Here is an 8,237-nt window from a genome sequence, read left to right on the forward strand (position 1 = left end):
TATGGAAATTAACTGCCCTCTGATACAGTGAAAATTCAAATTGAAGAAATCACTAACCGTAGGTAAGTCTTCCATTAACTGAGCCATTAGATTCTGGCTACTGCAAAGTCTAGGGTACCACACCTACATATTTTCAGCTAGAAGTCCAAGGAGGGCTGATGGGCCAACTGTAGTAATAACTGGTGTTCCAAGGAAAGGAGAAAAAAATGAGGACAGACTGATGCAAAGGGGAAGGCAAAGGTGAGAAGCACCTATTCGATCTATGCTATTTGTCATGGGCATTCCATGCTAGAGAACCTGGTGATTTAGCACTAGAAGAGGCTAATGTAGCATCATCCAAGCATCAAAAGGCAAATGTTCAATGATGTTCAGGTGAGACGTGAGAGGAATTGCTGATTGGGTCGCAGCTGACAGAGCCAGGATTGTTATTTGGGGTTGTCAAACACAAACGTCTTCTCAGAGAAAAGGAAAAGGGAGAAGGGAGCTCTTCTTCAAAAGTCTTTCATTTTGATTGCTACCCAAGCTGTTAGGAAAGAGAAAGGGTAACAGATATTTAGACACATTCATCGTATTTCATAAATTTATAAAAGTAAAGCATTTGGATTCTTCAAAAAGATCTCCGGGGCATTAGGAAGGGAGTGGATTGCTCTTTACAGGAATTTTATTACGAAGTGACAAGAGTAAAAGTAAAAACATTTATTAAAAGTGGTTTGTTTCCTTTGCTATTACTCTACCTCTAGCTACAAAAATTGTTTTACAGAGTGGCTGTTCTGATCAGCTTATAGCTTGAGTGTTTTGTTCAAAGACAATGATGAGTGCCCAGTAAGTTCTCATGGGTTGCTGCTAGGGTAAGAGTTGGGAGTTGATGTTTTGTGGATGATAGAACTATTTCTGAAACTTTTCAGTCCATCTGATGCAGCAAAAGAAACTTGTTTTAAAGGGCTCAAAGCAGGACAAACTTGTTTCCTCCCCATCACTGACAACACAGTAGAGAATATTCCACTGTTGGCAGCATCACTACTTAGTTACATTGCTGTAACTTGTACAAATCATTCTGCCAGCCAAGAAATGGTATCATATATCTATATAAAGTTGTATCTATTAACCAATTAATAATGGAAATACATTTAGAAGGCAATATGTAATGAGCCTTTCAGGTTCCAACAACTACACATTTGAAGGAGAGGCCACATTGACACTGAAGAAAATCACTTAGCATAGCATAGCTTCCTCATAGGTAGGTGAAACACAGTGACCTACAATAAACCTTTAGGAAGGTAAGGCATACAATGATGCTTGTTATAGCAACCACTGCAGTTGCTTTCTAAGATTTACAAATCACATTTGCTTGACATAATAGAAAATAGAAAAAACATAAAAGACAGAAAAGCACAGGATTGAATACATATCAGTAGATTGAATAGCATGTCACAAAAGCAGGTTAATGTTTAGAATGATGAGAGTCCAGACATGGGTATTGAACCTAGCCATTGATGATTAAACAAAGTGATTCTGAACTTTTGATAGGAGAAATTAAATTGGCATTTTTTTTACACTTGTATTGTTCTAAACCAGGCTTTTTGATATCTACCCCCTTTAATTTTTAAGTATCTCTAATTTGTTCTGATTTAATGGATTTTCCTCATCACAAAGATGTCATATGCCAAAAAAAGTGACTGTAATATCATCAGAATAAGACAGGTATTTCCACATGCCCTTCTATTCTTATCTTTATACTTTACTACTTTTATCTTAAAAGTTGAATGATAAATCTTACATAAATGACTCAAAATCTCTCAATAAGACTGAAATCCTGTTTTTTTTTCTAGAAATTATAAACCAAATTCACAGACTTAAACTATTTTTGCTACTATTGGCACAATAAACTGCATATTGTATTAAGGCAATTTAAAATCCTTTGCATTGTCTATATTTTTCTCTCAGTAATATATTTATGTTGTGGTCTAAATGTTTTTGTCTCCTAAAATTCATATATGAAAACATAACATATTATTGGGCAGTTTTGATATTTTCTATAATGTAATTTGTAGGTTCACACTCATGATCATTTAAACAATCATTGCAGAGTATTTGAAGGAAAGACAGAGTTATGGGAGAGTAACTGAGTGTCATGTTACAATAGTAGGCCTTTATAAAATGATCATATCACAATCTTTGTCTGCCAGCTGGCACAATTATAAACTTAATGAATGTGTATTTCTCATCAATAGTTCAATCTGTGGTCTTTAGTTGTAGGAGCAGAATAAGGGCTGAGCTATATCCTCACTAAATATCTATGCACTTTGGTTCTAAAGAATTTAATGCAAAGTTTACCTAGTTATCAATTTGAAACTATATATATATATATATATATGTGTGTGTGTGTGTGTGTGTGTGTATATGTATATACATATATATGTATATGTATATACACATGTATATATATACACACACACATATATATATATGTATATATATATATATACTTTTGTATATGAAAAAACATTTAAACTGTTATCAACTGTGAATTGCTAACATAGAATAAGCCATAAAACAAAGAGTATACATAGAAGGATCCATGGCTCCATATACATATGTTGTAGAGGATAAGCAAAGGGAGGGGAGGAACTTGTTCCTGTGGAAGTTTGATTCCCCAGTGTTGGGGGATACTAGAGTAGTGAGGAGGCAGTGATTGAGTGGGCAGAGCACCACCCTCATAGAGGCAAAGGGGAGAGGAGAGAAGGGAGAATGAGATGGGGAAGTGGTGGAGGGGTAACAGGGCAGGGGGATATCATTTGAAATATAAACAAATAAAATGATTAACTTTTTAAAAAGAAAAGAAAAAGAAAACAAAACAAAAAGAATAAGCACATTACAAAAATGAAATCACTATATTGATTAAAATGTATCTCATTTTATTTAAAAATAAGATGAAAGTAAATTTAGCAGAGCATTTTCAATTTTAAGAATCAATTTTAATTTTAAATTTTATTTTGCAGCATATTATATTTTTATTTAAAAATTTAAACCAAGTTCATAAGACTGGATTTTCTCAGAACTTACACATTTTTCTGTTACATTGAAGGTGTCATTTTTACATTGGCAAAAATATGAAATGATTCACAATAGAGCCATCTGATTCTCAGCTAAGGTGTCAAGGAAGAAAAGTCACTCAAACCTTCCCACATGTAATAATCATGAAAACTGGGTTACATAAAAAATATTTAAAGGAACTGGAAAGTATGCCAAAGATTACAGAACCCAGAGGAGGGAGTTCACTCTTGTAAATATATAAGTACAAGAAAAGCTGGAGACAATATCAGTACTTTCAAATCAATAGCATATTAATTGATAATGTATATCTAAGTGGATAAAAACAGAACGGATCTGGAACCAGTAGTGGGGACTTACAGAAATTGCTAAAATTTGAATGTAATACCAGAACCAACAGAGATTTCAGGAGATAATGATCAATAATAAATAGTAAATCTATGAGAAAATACAACATTTTATGGCTAAGTATTTATAAATTTTCTTATTATTCTTAAAAATTCAACTAGTGAGAACAAAACCTAGGATATTGTTAAGATACTAATAACATGTATATTACAATAGCCATACATTACTGTTCAATATAGGGTTATAACTGGGAATACATTGATTAATTTGTATGTGTGTGTGCATGTGTATGTGCGTGTGTGTACATGTGTGTGTGTGTTTTCATGAGAAATTCTATTTAAGTAGGTCAACATATGTTTAAGATAATTTTTAAATTCTTTTCATTAAAGCAAAAGAATTTTAGCTAAATAACAAGCTTAGATACTAAAAGTGAATACTAAAAGTAGCTGACTAACAAGTACTGTCAGAAATATAATGGAGAAAAATTAGAAGGAAAAATGTAAAACAAATAAAAATAATAATTGGAATATTTTTTTGTTTTATGAATCACATACAGATTAAATCAAGAAACTTCAATCCTTCACATTGTGTCCAAAGCAAGAATAAAATATGTTATCAAAAGAGATACAAGATACATACAAAACACAGATAGATTCATTGTGACATCATGAAAACATAGCAGTCTGTCTATAGTAAGCTGAAACAAGTTGGAGGTTTCCTATATGTTTCAGACAAACCCGTTGACAAGTGAGCAGTAACAATGAGAATGAGTAGCATATAGTAGTGAAATTAATGTAATATTAATGTCATTAACATTAATATTAAGAAATATTAGTATTTTCTAGATAATAATAACATATTATTATCTAAAAGTAATAAAAATAACAAAACCACTGAATCTCTAAGTGAGCAGACTCACCACATGACACCTGTTGACATTTTTAAATGTTTACATGAGCAACCAACTGAATAGACATGGTGTGAGATATGTTAGCAGGAGAGAAATCTCTAAGTTTCTCTAAATGCGTAATTTCAATCCCTTCATGAGAAAATAAGAGGTGATGTGGAAGTGGTAATGTCTTGTGAGGATTGAGAGAAAGAATAAAGTCACTAGAATGTTAAAAGGATTGAGAGTGTCCTGTGACGCAGACACATGTGTTGTTTGGTTGAGGCAAGACCCATGGGAGGACACATGATGTTTGGAGAGAGTATAAGTAGGATTCAATGGACATTGACACGCAGGACTTGGATAGCTAGCCTTGTGGTCATTCCTGTCTTTGCTGATTCTCACTTCGTTGAGAGAGGCACAGTACAGAACTTCTGGCATTCCAGCTGGTTCTGGTCACTCCTGTTGACTTTTGCTGATTCTTTGGTGGCCTGGCTGTTTCTGCTGGATCCTGACACTGCTGTTGATTTGTGTTTGGTATCGTCACACTACTGAACCAGATGGCTGGTATCCTGAGAAACAGAGATTGGAATTTTCCCTAAGAACTACTTCTAAACAGGTTTGTCCACATCCCCTTACCTTATTTACCATCTTTTGCTCCCTATCTTAGACAGTAAGCTAGAAGTGGGGGTGTCAAAGCATTTGAGAAGCCTTATTCAAGTAGTTTTTAAGCACTCTAAGCCTACAAAGAGGATTGAGAGAAAGAATAAAGTCAACAGAAAATAAAAAAGTGAGAGCAAGAATTATGTCATGAATCCATTAAAAGATTATCATGAAATAGAAGTAAAATTAAATAAAAAACAAAAGAGCAAAGGATAATTCTTTAAAATAAATATCAAGAAAGTTGTGCATATAACATATAACTGCTCTAAATCATGTTACCTCCTAAGTACAAGGAAGTAATGTTTGTACTTGAAGGTTATTGCTGTCAGTTTGACAGGATCTAGATCGTCCTACGATACAAACCTCTGAGTGCATCTACCAACAATTATTTAGATTTGATTAATAACTAAAACTATTAATAACTATCAGTTATTTGTATTAGATTTTGAGAAGGAAAGTTCACTCTAAAATAGAAAGGCACTGTTCTCTTAAAAAAAAATCACTTTATGTCCTGCTCACTGTCCCTTCTCCTGCTGCCCCCCCATACACACAAATTCTCCCCCATCCTTCCTCCACTTCTCTGGGAAAGTTGATCCTACACCCCAGGTAACGCCACACCCTGGCACACACAACTAGAGGAACACATTTCACAGACAGGCAACAGCATTTTGGACCCAACCCCACCTCCACCAATTGTTTGCAGCAATGAAGGGCAAGCTGCACATCTGCTACATATGTGTGGAAAGGCCTAGGTCCAGCCCTTGTATGCTCTTTGATGAGTGTGATTCAGTGGGGCCTCTGAGAGTCCCCAAGGACTCAAGTTAGTGACGCTGTTGGTCTTCCTGTGGAATTGAAAAGTGCTGTTCTTTCAGATTGTTTCTCAGTCTAAGGAGAGAGCTAGAAAAATCAATGACACACATCAATCTCTGCTTTCTGACTGGATGCTCCAGGATCACCTTAAGCTCACGTTCCTCTCAACATGACTTTTCTGTCAGGATGGACTATAAGCTTGAACTGTAAATAGAATAGACACTCTCTCCCTCAAGTTGTTTTACTTTCAGGGATTTATTGATGCAACAGGAAAAGTAACTCGTTCTATTCCCAATGAAGAAAGCACATTTATTCTATATTTAGCCACTGCCTTTCAGATAGCTGTGGTTGTGTTGAAGAGTGTGCAAGGAAAGGACAAATCTGCTGAGCATTGATTATTGGCTATGATATAATCAATCACCAGTTTACCCTATTTCCCAAATGATGGTGTGAAGCAGATATTCTCCCTATGTTGAAGACAAAAATCATGGGTTTCCAAACAACTTATGGCGTGTTCTCACTGAGTAGGAGATTCTTTCCTAGGTGTCATAGATTTGAAGAGTCTGTCATTTGTAGCAACTCATTCCTCACTGGTGGCTGCTGCAGGCCAGAATAATTTATGAACTTATTAATAAAAATGAGTTCTAGAATATACTTTTACTAAGTAAAGACATGGGTGTCATACAAATGAATGAGAGCTAAAATTTAGAATTAAAAGAAAAGAGGTTTATCTTTATTGCATAAAAAATTCGTTGGTTTGTTTTGGGCAGTGATACCTCGTTAAATGTTTAACAACCATTTATCTTGATGGAGGAAAATCAAATAAACTTGTCTTTATAGAATTTGATCAATCACTTCTGTGAATACTCCCAGCCACGTTCATGGCCTGGGTCTCTATGCTGCTGATGCTGGGGCTGCATGACGTGTTAGTTAAAAGGAGGCAATGAATAGTCATAAGATATTTTATTATAGGAAAGAGTAAAGAAGCCGGCCATGACCATATGGAGAAAGAAAGGAGAGGGAGGAGAAGGGAGGAGAGGAAGAGAGAGGGCAAGAAAACAAGAGAGGAAGAGAGCAAGAAAGAAAGCAAGAGAGAAGGGAGAGCAAGAAAGAGAGAGGAGGGGCAAACAGCTCCTTATATAGTGAGGCGGGACTATCTGTCTGTGGTCAGATGACTGGGCATAGGGTCCAGCTAGAATGCTGGGAGCTTGAGGCATTGTCTATGTGACAGAACACACATCTGCGGGGGGTTGGGGGGGGCTATGAGAGGTTGTGACTGAAAAAGGAGCGAGGGACCCAGAAGTCATGGCCGAAATCCTTCCATCCCTTGCAGGCAGAAATTATCGCCCACTGGGTCACCAGAGTTCCAGACTTATACTCGACTGGGCCCAGGTTGCCTGAACAGACCACTGCCCCACACCACATTAATTTTAAGCTATAAGATAATATCCCTAAACTCAAAATTGTGACAGAATACACATAGGTTCTGGCTCTTGTCAGTTTGAACACTTCAACTGAATTATATCACTGTTTTTAACCTAGTTAAAAATTAGAGTGGATAGAGATTTTCAAAGTTGATTTCATTTCACAGCTTTTGTGTTATTAGCAAATTTTCTGGCAGGTGTTAAAGTAAGTTTAGTTTCATGCTACTCATTAATAGAATTTGAAACACATTAGCAGGTTGGTGTTACAGGAGGAAATTTTCCTGATAACAAGTTGAGTTTAGCACATCAACAACACAGGTGACTTTCGTCTTCAAATAGAACCATTTATTTAATAAGATTTTCAGAGAACCTAATGTGGAGTTTTCTTTACTTATTACCTTTTATAGCTCAGTTTTCATCCTTTAGGAAATACTAATGCTGCCATTTGAACTCCTCTATAACTTCTCTTCTACATTCACATTTCAGAAGCCATTTTGAGGTTATTATAAATGTCGCATCTACTCATACCTTCAAGTCATCCATTCTAAATAAAATCAACGTTTAATATCTAAAATATGTCCTTGGCCTGTTTTAATACAACTACTCTGACTGGTGAGTGTCTTATCCAAAGTTGAAGTCAAAGGTTTCCTAACGTGATGTCCTACAGATATAATAGACAGACAATGAGGTAATTTATCCTTTTAACTGTATCTAATTACTTTTTTCACTCTCTATCTTGTCAAGCCTTGTGACTCTACCAATCACCCCACACTTTCTGCCTTAGCCTACTCCTTGAACCTATGGTCCTATTCAAATAGATTATCACATCATTCATAATTGTATTTCCTTCCTATCTTCTCAACCATTATTTATGCTGTGTAGTAATATATGCCATACCTACTCTTGTTAAGCTTGCACTTTTCCTACTGAGTCTTATTCTGATCCTGATTCCTATACTCTCTAGTCTCCTTTTTTCTCCTATTACCATTCTCCACTACAGCCACAAGATTAATTCCTACAACATTTACCTGTTCATTTTACCCCCTAAACACCAC

At 35.6% G+C, this 8,237-nt stretch overlaps 1 long non-coding RNA gene across 1 annotated transcript in view; it reads right to left on the reverse strand.

The window, feature by feature from the left end:
* Window positions 1–270: 270 nt before the first annotated feature.
* Window positions 271–8,237, reverse strand: part of LOC116080489 — a 19,451-nt gene continuing 11,484 nt past the window's right edge. The window contains exon 3 of the long non-coding RNA XR_004114457.1: window positions 271–523. This is a non-coding gene — a long non-coding RNA (uncharacterized LOC116080489). The remainder of the gene's footprint in view (window positions 524–8,237) is intronic.

Source organism: Mastomys coucha, unplaced genomic scaffold, assembly GCF_008632895.1.
Source record: "Mastomys coucha isolate ucsf_1 unplaced genomic scaffold, UCSF_Mcou_1 pScaffold6, whole genome shotgun sequence".
NCBI lineage: Eukaryota > Metazoa > Chordata > Mammalia > Rodentia > Muridae > Mastomys > Mastomys coucha.